Genomic DNA, 14,262 nt, shown 5'->3' on the forward strand with positions numbered 1-14,262 from the left:
TGACGTCTTTTTAAACTGAGGGGCGCCTCGGCTCTTTGCACAACTTGACGAAGCCCCAAGGCGAAACGCGTCGTTGCTGTTGGTTCTTGCATTAAATCTTTGTGGAACCTCCCCTGTGTGTGCTACTTTCCTAAAGGACCGATAATCTTGGGATATTTGGAGCGTAATTTGAAGATACGGGTACACCCCCGTTTTGTGTGCACCCACTCGTGTGTGCAGCCGGTTGGTGTTCAGAAGCTGTTTATATATATATATATATATCTATATATATATTCACTGAAAAAAACATAGGTTATAGACCATATATAGTTAGGGATTAGCATTTACAAAACCTTATTTTATTCGCACAAAACCATTGAAATTCCATATATAGTTAGTTGCACTAACTATATATCGCGCACCCGCAATCCACTGCTGATGATGTCACATATTACATCATTCATGACATGGTCAGTGACATCACTGATGACATCACTGATGACATCTCAAATGACATCACTGATGACATCTCAAATGATATCACTGATGACATCATTGATGACATCTCATTTGACATTACTGATCACATCACTGATGATATCATTTATGTGATAATACAATTAACATCTTCAGACTCTAATATAACCTTAGATACAATTGGTGTAAACAGACACTCACAGACTGTCACTTATCCATGGAGTTACTCACACACCTAGTCAGTCATGCAAAGAATCAATCACACCTCCATTTTCTCAACTATACAGTTATGCACTCCTTACTTATTCAAACATATACTAACACATATTTACTCTCTTATACAATCCCTGATACAAGTTCACAATGATCCACACAGCCACTCACACATTCACTGGCTCTTATGCACAGTTATTTATATATGTCAACTCTCACATGTACTGTGTTTTACATATGTACTTACTTTGACATGTAGCACTGAGAAATCCATTCACTCACCAATACACTCAGGCAGACAGTCAACCGCCCATACAGCTGTTTCCACATGCACTTTTGAACCCATACATATAATGAATCAACTGCTCACACATCTATGCACAGAGTCACACACCTCCCAGCCACCCACACACACATTCAGCCTCCCATACAAATACTTGGGCAACCATTCAATAACCCATATAGTTACTGATATAGCTACTGATTTGAACATGCAGCAGTTTACAGAACAACATATATAATGATTGCCATATTAAGACACTTTAGTCACTAACCCAATGCACTCAGTGAGACACATTTAATCATTCTCTCATACAGTCAGTCATGCACCTACTAAATCCTTCATCCAGACACTTATACATCTACTCATTCTTCAATATGTAAGACATATTTTAACTTTACAGAAACATATAGTCACTGGGTGTTGTCATCAGTGATGTCATCAGTGATGTCATTTGAGATGTCATCAGTGATGTCATCAGTGATGTCACTGACCATGTCATGAATGATGTAATATGTGACATCATCAGCAGTGGATTGCGGGTGCGCGATATATAGTTAGTGCAACTAACTATATATGGAATTTCAATGGTTTTGTGCGAATAAAATAAGGTTTTGTAAATGCTAATCCCTAACTATATATGGTCTATAACCTATGGTTTTTTCAGTGAATTTTCAAGGTTTTGTAAATGCAAATTCCTAACTATATATGGTCTTTAACCTATGGTTTTTTCATTGAATTTCAATGGTTTTTTAAAAGCTAATATCTGTAGCTGTAAAATGTATTCTTCTTTAAATCTTAAAATATTTTTTACATGTTTTTTAGACAATTTTTTTTTTAAATTTTTTTTATGTTTCGCTCCCAGTCCGCGAACCGGTCTGCTTCCCGTTAGCTCAATTTAAAGCCGCGGCTCGGTCCGCGAACCGGTAAACGTTCCTTTAGCGTAACTGTTACGTTAGCATGACGTTTTGCGTTGTCGGGTAATACGTCATTGGACGCGCCAAGTTAGCGGACCCGGAAGCGGACGGAAGCGGCGCAAAGAGCGAAACGTAAACACAGCAGGTCATGTGCCTCGGTAATAACACTTTTCATTGGTTCATTTCACTTTTGGTTTCCTAATGATGTAATACTAGGTCATGTGATCTAAAATTAACACTTTTCATTGGTTTAGAACTTTTGCTTTTCCCAAATGATGAAAACCCCTCCTTCTTTCCTCACTCTGACTTTCATCTTGGTGAGAGAAAGACCCTTTTTCATTGTTGAGAAATGGCTTCAATAGTTGCTTCAGCTAGTGTTCCCCCACCACCACCTCCACCTCCTCAAGGGAAGAGAGGACCACCTGCTCAAGCAATCTTTGAAGAAGAGGAAGATCAAGAAGAGGAGGAAGAGGAGGAAGAGCCTGAGTTTTTGCCAGAGGAGCCCAGGAGGTACAACAGAAAAGAAAACTACATCTGGCAATTTTTTTAATTTCCAGCAGGGCAAAAAAAAGTCAATGCCAGATATGTGTTTTGCCGTATTTGCTACGATCTACTTTCAAGGGGGACTGACAAGAAATATAGCTTCGGAAATTACACGATGCACAGGCATATGAGTAGGTGGCACCCAAACAATTATAGTGCTGCCCAGCTTCGCGATGAACAGCAAAATCCCCCGGCAATGGTGAGAAGATCTGTCGTCCAAGAAGTATCGGGACCAGAGGCGAGGGAGGTGGTCCCGAACATTCAAATGGACATGGGGGAAGTAAAGCAAGTGTGCGTGCAGTGCAACCAATTAATATGCTACCGAGAAAGTAGCATTACTCTTATAGTGAAAGCTATCAATAATCATGTTTGCCCGAAACGCTCCAAAAAATAAATTCTTCTTTTTTTCGTTGCTCCTGTTGAGCCCTTTTCAATGAATCATTTTTGTTTCCCCCCTCCCCCCCAAAAAACAAATTACAAAATGTTCAGAAAAAACAAAAAAAATATAAAAAATGTTCAGAAAAATAATAAAAAAAATTTAAAACAACAAAAACCAAAAAAAAAGTTCTTTTCAGAACTACCTCCCCATTATAAAAAAAATTGGTACAATTTTTGAAACTCTGCCAACCTCTATTTCTTTTAGTTCGCTCCCAGTTCGCACTCCGGTACGCGAACCAGGAGCGAACCAAAACTTTTTTTTTTTAAAAAGAACAGTAAGTATAAGGGAAGGAAACAGACAGTTATGTTACAAGAAAGACAGCTATAGGGAGTAAAGAAAAGATACTGTTACCCACAATCCACTTCTGATCATGTCACATATTACATCATTCTTTACATGGTCAGTGACATCATCAGCAGTGGATTGCGAGTAACAGTATCTTTTGTTTACTTCCTATATCTGTCTTTCTTGTAACATAAATGTCTGTTTCCTATCCTTATACTTACTGTTCTTGTTTTAAACATTTTTTTGAGATCATTCAGAAACAGTAACATTAATAGAGACAGAATGAGTGAATAAGAATGAAGAAGTATGAGAAGAGAGGGACTGAGAAAAATACTGGAAGGAGTAGAATAATTAAGTAATAGAGAAAGGAATGAGGGAAGTAGCAAACACAGGAAAGTAAGGATTAAAGAAATGAAGCAGTAGAACTAATAGATGTTAAATGTGATAGATTAAATGATTGATTCAGGATGACGATAAGGTGTGTCCTCTCCAAAAGTTTGTTTAAGGTGAGGCCTACTCAGGGTTGCATATCAAATTTATGCTTGTTGAAGAATACAGAGGAGATAATACATGTGAAGGCCTACCATTGAAGTAAAACATGTCCACTTCACTCTTGAACAACGGCCAGACCTCTTCTGTGTCCATAGACAGACCTAAAGTTCATCTGCACAATGTCATTCGTAAACTTAGAAAACACAAGTAATGTAATTGAAAAACGTGGAGTTTCTTTTGCTCATTTCACAATCACATCACCTGTGTTGCCTTTGCTTAGGTATCTCATAGTGCAGATGTAGTCCAGCATATGAAACAGTACGCAGAAGTGCAGCAGTGTATGCATTAATACATGTGAAGGCCTACCAATGAAGTAAGTCATGTCCACTTATTACATCATTCATGACATAGTCAGTGACATCATCAGCAGTGGATTGCGGGTAAAAAGAGTAGAAAACATTTACCTTATAATTCTTGTTAACTTTTTCAAATATTTTTTCATACTTTCAATCTGTAAAAGAGAGAAGAAACATTTCAAAAGTATTAAAACATGTATTTAAAAATTTGAAAAGACAAGGGAAAAGGTTCAAGAAGAAACAGTTTTTCAACAACTTTGACATTTACAGAAGCCTCTGCTGCTCTACGTCCCCTACACAATCCTAAAGATATATATTTTAAACAAACAGTATCTTGATGCTGATGAAGTGAGGCCTATTTTGGAACATGGTGCATCTTTTGCACTGCTGATGTCTCACAATAGTGATGCAATAGCAGCGCAAAAAAGATCTAAAGCCATCATAAAATTGTGTCTAACATTTTAAATGATTGTTTCAGGATGCAAATAAGATGTGTCCTTTCAAGAGGTTTCTTTAAGGTGAGGCCTATTCAGTTTTTTAAAAAAAACCAGTACCCAGAAGTGCAGCACTGTAAGCATTAACTTTGACACTTACAGAAGCCTCAGTTTCTCCATATCTACCTCACATTTCTAAATGTATATCATAAGTACAAAAAGTAGAACATTAATTATACATGTTAAATGGTTTATTTTTGCTGTTCTCAGAATGTATCAAATTTCACTTAAATCAGTGACTTGAAGGTATTCATCATGTAACAGCGGGGAAAAAAAAACACAATCAAAATGATTGTGTTTAAAAAACCCATACAACCTAAGAAATCTGAATTCAAAACTCCTTAAAATTAACTTACTTTCCATAACGTCGAAGGATGTCCTATGAACAGCGTCCACTCTGTTGTGCTATAAATATTTTCAGCCAGCCACTTTCTGAAAGAAAACCTCCATCGTTTTGAAAAATATGTTACATACAATAAAAGACTTCTCACATTCTACCACATGTTTCCACTTGGCCAAATCATGTTGCAGCGTTTTTCAACTCTTGTAATTCTTCTAATGAAATCCCGTCATTTTCTATTTTCGCAACTTTCAAAAAGAAAACATTTAAGATTACTTTCACAATCCTGGACTACTAATATCTTACCCTTCTTTCTTTTTTTTCATTCTTTTATCCTTATAGTACGCTGCCCAGAACGCTTTCCGGTTCGCGTACTAGGCGCTCACCACGCAAAAAAAAAAAAAAATTTTTTTTTTGCCCTGCTGGGACCTTTTAAAACCTCCACATAAAACATAGGGGGTCAACGAGGATCTACTATGCCCCCTTATGGTAATTTCCCCCTTTGTTTTGGCCTCCTCTTGTCTCTCGATCCTACCGGAAGACAGGATGGCGGCCGCTCCGGACTGTTTAGAATGTTGACAGACACCGGAAAGCCAATCAGCTTCGTATCGCAAAGTTCCGTTACGCGAAAAGTATGCGAACCGGATCGCTACCAGGAGCGCTGTTACAGATATATATCTTACTTTGAACGTTAATTTCTCAAAATCCACTGGAGCACATATATTGAGACCTAGCAAAGGCACATCGGGCTAACAGTACCTACAATTTTGCAAAGTTTCGTGCAAATCCATTCAGCCGTTCGAGTTAAAAGTGAGGCCAACCGCCCTATGGAAATTAACATGGGAAAAACGCGTTTTGGGACCCCCCTTTTTTCTCGGCCACCCCAAATTTTCAGGGGCTGCTCAGAAACAAAATGTGCCATTTTCCTGAAAATTTCAGCCAATTCCGTCCACAAACGCCAAAGTTATTAGACATAGAATTTTCAGAAATCCCATAGGGAAAAAATCCTAACTATATATACCTACTGGCGACCGCCAGTAGGTAATATATCTATATATATATATATATATCTATATATATCTATATATATATATATATATATATATATATATACACATTTTTTAAATTTAATTAAAACATTTATTCTTTTAAATTGCATTATTTATATTATTTTTATTTATTATTTTATTTTATTACCCTTGCTCACAGTCTCATGAGCAAGGTCTACCTAGAGACCGAAAAGCGTAGAGTTTGGTTGCTGGTATTGCTGTAATGGAATAAAGAATTTGAACTACGCTACCTGTGTGGAAACGCTGATTGAAATCCGTGAGTGCACGAGGGAGCCCTGCGGGGAAAAGTAATGCAAATTGGTAACAGCTTGGCTCTGCCGTACCTCGGACGCACCACTTTAGACCTCCTAGGAGCCTGGAAGTGGTCCGTGCTGTAAAGGATATATATATGTATACATATATATATATTCCTGCTCCAAGCTTGGTGTCGTCGTGCGAGATGCACTCAAGCAGAGATTAAGAGCTCCAAGCCTCAGCTCCATTTAAAAGGTAAAAAGGCTCCAGCCGGCTGTTACCTTTCACAGTCCTGTTTCCATCTTAGCCTTATGCGTTTTGAATTACTTTCTTCATCAGAGGCTGATGGTGAAGGAAAGCAACGGGCATTGTCCAACCACAGTTCCTTATATTGCCAAATAGTGCGCCCTCTGATGGGCTGCTCTTGATTAGACTGCGCAAAGTTTTGAGGGATTTGTAGTCAGGGCAAAACATTTTTTGCTAACATTTCATCCTCGTTGCTTTTTTAAAACTGTTGGTACATCAAAGCTCATTGATTGAGCCCCAGTCAGCGTTGCCTTTTAAATCCAACATCTCTGCTCCATATCAAAGGCTCGAGTGATACTCGCCCCTGTGGCCCCCTGCTTCATAGGGTGGTGCATCTCGGCGGCACGACCGTCGCCTCAATTTTCCTGCTCCAAGCTTGGTGTCGTCGTGCTAGATGCACTCAAGCAGAGATGAAGAGCTCCAAGCCTCAGCTCCATTTAAAAGGTAAAAAGGCTCCAGCCGGCTGTTACCTTTCACAGTCTTGTTTCCATCTTAACCTTACGCGTTTCGAATTACTTTCTTTCAAATCCACGGCCCCACAGAGGTCATTAATGTCACAAATGTACTTCGTGTTTCTATGGGGGATGTGGTTAAACAAAACATTCGCTCTGATGATTGGGAAGTACAAGCCATAGAGGCTCTATTTTCTGATTTGAAATATTATGCTGCTTTTGATGGTGAAGAGTTGTACTTAGATTCCGCATATTATGCTGAACTGTTTTGCTACCAACACTATGGCAATTATTTTCAACACAAAGCAAACGCATGTAGAAATATGGTTCATTATACACAATGGGAACATTGTCCCACCCCTGTCAAAGGCAGCTCCAAAACTCTTTTAAAAAAGTTTACTTATTTAACTGATTTCAATCAGTCCAATCCTGATGCATTTTATTTTAGGATGACTGCTAAAGGTGGACTTACCCACACTAAATTATTATAGTCCTTTATTGCCCAACTGGCTATTGGGGGCTATGAGCTGTGGAAAGATGCTATTGATCTTAAATCTGTTTGGGGGTTCTAAAAGTTGGCAAGTGCAAGGCACTGAGGCTTTGCATCATGCATGTTTCATCCCGAACCATATGTTGTTTTTTGAATTAGACTATTTCACAAACCACCTGCTTTGGATTGGCTACATTAAAAAAATTAAATGCTCCTTCTCTTCCTGATTTGGGAGAATACCCCACCAAGTACAATCACACAAGTAAGTCAATTAGTGATTTACAGTCTCTGTTAATCAATTCATCCTTCAATAATTCCAGTTTTGATCCCAAAGGTTGGTTATTATGGCAAAAAAGTTCAGATTCATGTCAACATCGTTTTCTGGGTTTGGCCCCGGGCTACACACAGATTAGGGTGGATCCCCGTTTGGAAAGTGGACATTCGGTGACTACATACTCGATAGGCAAGAACTGGCTTAAGCATTCCATTTAGCGCCAGTTAAGCTTCATTAATCTAAATTAACTGACGATGTTGATTTGAATGATTTTGTGAAAGGTCCTGCCGCAGACAGATCCAAAAGATGGATTTAAGCTATTTACAACAAGGTTTGGAAACTATCCCAAATTGAAGCTGGTTCTAGGTTAAGAGCTACTGATCAAGCTAATTTAGAAAAAGTGCTTGCAGATGTAGATAAAAGCATTACACACTTTCTTCCCGAATTTACACATTAGACAATATTGTTTCTTCTGTTGTTGATATTGTGCAAGATGATGTCCCTGTTTTGTACCATGGTCAAAATCAATTACGTTCTATTATGCAGTTTGCATGGACATTATAAAAGTTGAAGGCTGGTAAGGTGCATTGGGACTATATGAACACTTCTTCCATATTTTTACTCTTTAATCTAACTGTAAAGCATCAATTTATGTCTATGAAAGATGCTACATATTCGCTTTTGCATATTGAAAAGTTGGAACCATTACCATTTTCTGTGGCCAAAACTAATTCAGCTGTTTGGCTTATTCATGGTGTAATAACTCTACCATTTCTGTGTTTAAATTTGAAGCATTTATGAAACACTATGCCATAGGCAGATATGAACCCTTAGGCAGCGCTTATCTCCATGAAGTTTGGTCCCTACCATTTACCTATAGGTGCCTGAGGGAAGGTAAAGAACGCTGCCTCAATATTCCTGCTCCAAGCTTGGTGTCGTCGTGCGAGATGCACTCAAGCAGAGAAGAAGAGCTCTAAGCCTCAGCTCCATTTAAAAGTTAAAAAGGCTCCAGCTCCATGTCATGAATGATGTAATATGTGACATCATCAGCAGTGGATTGCGGGTGCGCGAAATATAGTTAGTCCAACTAACTATATAGGAGCAATTTCAATGGTTTTGTATGAGTGAAATGTCCAGCTAACTATAACACCCCTAAAACTTATAGTTTATTGAGTGAATTTAAAAGGTTTTTTATATGCTAATTCCTAACTAATAAGGCTTGAAACCTATGATTTTTTCAGTGAATTTGCAAGGTTTTTTTAATGCTGATTCCTAACTATATCAGGCCTGAAACCTATGGTTTTTTCATTGAATATATATATATATATATATATATTCACTGAAAAAACCCTAGGTTTTACACACGGTATAGTTAGGAAGTAGCATTTAAAAAACCTATGAAATTCACTGAAAAAAACATAGGTTTGACACATGTTATAGTTAGCTGGACATTTTACTCATATAAAACCAATGAAATTCCCCGTTATAGTTACTTCAGCTAACTATAACTCGCGCGCCCGCAATGCACTGCTGATGACTTCACATATTACATCACTCATGACATGGTCAGTGACATCACTCATGACATCACTGATGACATCATCCAGTGAATGGGTTAGTTCTGAAAATTAAATATGTTTTATATATGTATATCTGAAGGTTAATGGAAGAAGAATTGAGCATATAAGTGTATAAATAGCTGCTTTGTAGTTGAAAAATAGATTGTGTTACTGACTGATTAAGTATATCTTGATCAGTACATGGGCTAATGAGTAATGTTTAAATATATACATATCTGTATCTGTCTCTCAGTTTCTATGTAAGTGGCTGCATGTGTTGGTGAGTAGCTATATGAGTGATACATAATGTCTATATAGGTTATTATTTGTTTGATTATTAGTTGGAGTGTCTGAGTGTCTAAGTGTCAATATGCTTCGTTGGGAGATCTTATGTAGTGCATAGATGCATGAATGGGTGACTTACTGTTTGTATGTGTTGTAGGCAGCATATATGCTAGCCTGTATGGGTGAGTGAGTTTGTGTGGTGAAAGGCATATAGGTTATTATTTGTTTTTTTTCTGTATGAGTGTATATATGACTGTCTAAGTGAATGAATAACTGTTTTAATAGTGTATTTCTGAGTAAGTACATATGTTTTAAACTAGTACATATAACCTATTTGTGAATAACTCTATGGTTGAGTGTCGGTGTGTAACAGGATGATCAGGATGTATCAGTGTATAAGAACATATGATGACTGAATACATATATGAGTGACTGTATATAATATATGATTGACTGTATATATCTGTTGATGAATAAGTGGTTGTGTATATAGATCTTCGAATTACTAAATAGGTGTGTTTTAAGTGGCATTGGTATGGCTATTGTATTGAAATTGTTATTTTCTACTTTTTGAGTGTCTGTAATAAAGGTTATATTAGGGTGAGTGAAGGTCTGCCACTCTTCCACAAGGATGATGTCATCAGTGATGTCATTTGAGATGTCATTAGTGATGTCATGAGTGATGTCACTGACCATGTCATGAGTGATGTAATATGTGAAGTCATCAGCAGTGCATTGCGGGCGCGCGAGTTATAGTTAGCTGAAGTAACTATAACGGGGAATTTCATTGGTTTTATATGAGTAAACTGTCCAGCTAACTATAACATGTGTCAAACCTATGGTTTTTTCAGTGAATTTCATAGGTTTTTTAAATGCTACTTCCTAACTATAACGTGTGTAAAACCTAGGGTTTTTTCAGTGAATTTCATAGGTTTTTCAAATGCTATTTCCTAACTATAACGTGTGTAAAACCTATGGTTTTTTCAGTGAATTTCATAGGTTTTTTGAATGCTAGTTCCTAAGTATGAAAGATATACCTGAAATAAATATAGACATACCAATCTTACGTGCACAACTGAGTGCACGCACCCACCTATTTATTTCATGAAAGCTTTCCAATTTAAACCTAATGAATTTCTTCATAGACCAATGAAAGAACTTATAGTACGTTAAGACACTGAACCTAGGCTTTTTTTTTGTCATACAAACCTTTTAATTAAATGGAGCCGAATTTTTTTTAATCGTTCGTGCGTGACTGATTGTACACACCTTAATATTTTTTTAAAAAAATATAAAAGGTTTTATAATTTAATAATTGTATTCTTAAATCGAGCTCTAAAAATATGTGAAATCCGTATGTGTTTGAATTCACTTCTTTTCACGTTTTTAAACTTCACTAAAGAACATCGCTACTTCCAAATCACGTTCGTAACTAGATAGTGTCATGGCCTACACGTCCTGAGAAGCGCATGTAAAGTCATGTGACTTGAAAACAACACTTGCAATTGGTTGTTGGTAGTTTCTATTCTGGAATTTACACGCAGCACTCCACCCACTTCCATCACTTTCTTTTCTACTCTCAATAGAGAACAACGTCGAACATTTTCCCGAAGACTTTGCTGCAATGGCTACCGTTCCGCATTCATCTTCCGAATCTGAAGGAAATGAGCGACCACCTTTGACTAGAAAAACGGAGGCCACGCTATTACCATCAGAAGTGACCAGCACATCTTCTGCAGAACGACCTGTATCTCCATCGAGTGCTGAGATGGACTTGAAACCATATCTGGCGAACGTGCACATGAAATGCAAGAACTGTGGAAAACTTCTTGTATACGGAGAGCAAAGCTTTATTCGAATTAAACACAAAATTGAGAGTCATAAATGCTCCAAGAAAAGTTAAATTTCTTCACTTTATTTGGATAGTATGACATACTGAAAAATGTCGTAGCAACTTTAAGAAATCAAAAGCATCATAACACTTGTTTCCCAAAAAAAAAGAAAAAAAAGTTCTTTTCAGAACTAACTCTTTGTACCAAAGCGAGCTCCAAGAGCATATTAGCTGATATTTTCTCGCCGCTTTCTTTTAGTGCGCGACCGGGTGCGCGCACCCACCAATCGCATAGAGGCAGCGACACACGCATGTGAAGTCATGTGACTTTAGAACAACACTTCCAATTGGTTCTTACTAGTTTCTATTCTGCAATTTACACGGAACACTCCACCCACTTCCCTGGAAAACCAGTTTATCGAAAAACTTTTAAAGCCTCCTCTTATGAAACATTCGACATCGTTCACATAGCAGTGTAGTAAATAGCACTATATACACTCCGTCCCTTATTTATAAGAGACTTATTGCTATGTGAGAACAACTTTTGTTTTCACGCGATAATGTGAAATGCTGAGCCTGTTACAGAATTTTCTTTCACATATATGTTACTATTCTCCTTCGAGCACTAACACCGTAGAAAATACCACCAATAGCGGTGATATTTTTCACACCGAGAACGGGCGATTTGTATTGCTTAGAGCCCTTGCTATCATACAGTTTTATTTCCTAAGTCTCTGATCTCCAACTGTGCAACGTGGCTCCCCTGTGTCGTAATGAGGTCCATAGACAAAAACTACAGGGCCAGCATTATACACATGCACAGAACCACAAAACCACAAGAGCCACCATGTTAATATATATCCTTAATATAATAAACCTCTGAGAATGGATACATATTTCCGTGGCACCCCATAACAGAAATTTGGCGTCCTCTGACTCTGCTCCATTACCAAACACCCTAACCCCCCGCCCCCCTCACTCTTCACTAAACTCCGCACTCCACCCCACCCCGACCCCCTATTACAAACCCCCAACCTACCCTCCCTGCCCAAGCCCACCATGAACCTCAAACCGCCCCTGGAAAACTTATAAGACACAGGATTACTAAAACTCAAAGAATAGGCAACAGGCAGATAATCTAAATAGTACATAAAGGCACATATTTTTTCCATAATACTATTGAAAAACATGTTCTATTTTTTATAAATCTATCATGCATCTGACCCTCTAGAACCGCTTTCAAAACGTGAACTATAAACCTCTACATTTCATTTTCAAACCATACACTTTCAATTACATTTTTTTTTTTTTACAATTCATGTAATGTTACACACCTTTTCTAAAATACACCAGTCCCTGTTATTTATAAGGATTTATTTTCAGTCTTCATCAGTGACACTTTCTTAACATATAATGAAAATCACTGTAACTTTTTAAACGACAATGCTAACGCGGTAAAAATAACCCTCCATTTGCTTTCCTTTAAGAATGCAGACTATCTACCCCACGCATGCGTTTCTTGATATTTGCATTTGGCAGCGAATACCGACCTTGAATCGGAAGACATGAAGAGCTCCATTGTCACATTTAAAACTGAACGTAGCATCTGCTCACACACATATCTTTCACTTAGCTAACATTCACAGAAAACAGCATTGATGTAAAAAAAATTGACCTTTCTTTACAACTTGCTCAAATGACTCCCTTATTTTTTAACGCATCCTCCACTTCAAGAAAAGCTACTTTTTTGATAACTACTAAGCAATATTTAAGTGACTAGACTCCTAGAAAATTTATCAAGTCATTCTGCTCCTCTCCACTGCATAGCCGGCGACCTAATTCTGTGGAGTTGCTATACAACCGGCAGTGCTGCGCCGTTTCCTTTACCATCTTGGGAAATTCAAAATGGATGTCCCTCCTGCCTTCGCAAACGAGCCGGACCACTTAGAACTATTTCGACAGAGAATGCTTCTGTACTACGGCACCTTAGCACTCTCAACTTTGAATACTTCATATCGATTATCATTTCGATATTCGTATTTCACCTGTGTGCAGCCTGTATTTCATTGCCTGAGCTGTGATTTCACGTGGGCCCTGGATTTATGTCTCTGCAATTTGGTACCTCCTGAAGCGAATTACAATCACCTCATGAATCCGTTACTTGATCATGAACAGCTTTGTTACAACGGAGGGTTTATGGCCTTTGCAGCGATACAAGGAGTTCTGGGTCATTGGAATATATTCGCAGCGGCGCAAGATTTCCTAACAGAGAGCTACATCGAAAACCCACCGAGCTGCCCTATGATGGTAAAAGACGCTCCAATAATGACAGATCATGAATGCTCCTTTCATCTTCTCAATTGGATGGCTGACATGTTTTCAGATAATAACAGTGATTTCTTGTTAGAAGCACTTGCTGCCTATTTTGCCTACACAATGGACGGTTAACTCTTTCCTAACAGAGAACTACATCGAAAACCCACCGAGCTGCCGTCTGATAATAAAAGAGGCTCCGATTTTAACAGATCATGAGTACTGCTTTACTCTTTTCCATTGGATAGCTGACATACTTTCAAATGATAAAAGTGATTTCCTGTTAGAAGCAGAAGCTACCTATTTTGCCTAAACAATGCTTCAATAACTCTTATACAAGCCATTGACGTCCTCATTTCCTTTTGCTTCCCTATATTCTTCACGTTCTTTTCCATATTTTCTTTTGAAGAACAGACCTATTGGCTTTACTAACAGTGGACATTATGATTTCGTGCTGGTTAAATTTTGGTCTTTTATGTGGACTACATTTGTTTCTTCAGCTACTCGATTTTCAACTTTATTTTTTTACAGTCTAATCTCAACAATTCTATTGCATATCTTATCTAAGGTTATTTCAAACGTACTCGATGCAAAACTCGCTAATATATGCTACATGTGCCCTAATTAATGTGT

At 37.8% G+C, this 14,262-nt stretch overlaps 1 protein-coding gene across 2 annotated transcripts in view; it reads left to right on the forward strand.

Moving 5' to 3' along the window:
* The window catches only part of THEMIS (thymocyte selection associated), a 660,092-nt gene that overhangs the window by 370,669 nt on the left and 275,161 nt on the right, over positions 1-14,262 (forward strand). The window lies entirely within an intron of this gene.

This window comes from Lissotriton vulgaris, chromosome 6 (genome assembly GCF_964263255.1).
Source record: "Lissotriton vulgaris chromosome 6, aLisVul1.2, whole genome shotgun sequence".
Classification (NCBI taxonomy): domain Eukaryota; kingdom Metazoa; phylum Chordata; class Amphibia; order Caudata; family Salamandridae; genus Lissotriton; species Lissotriton vulgaris.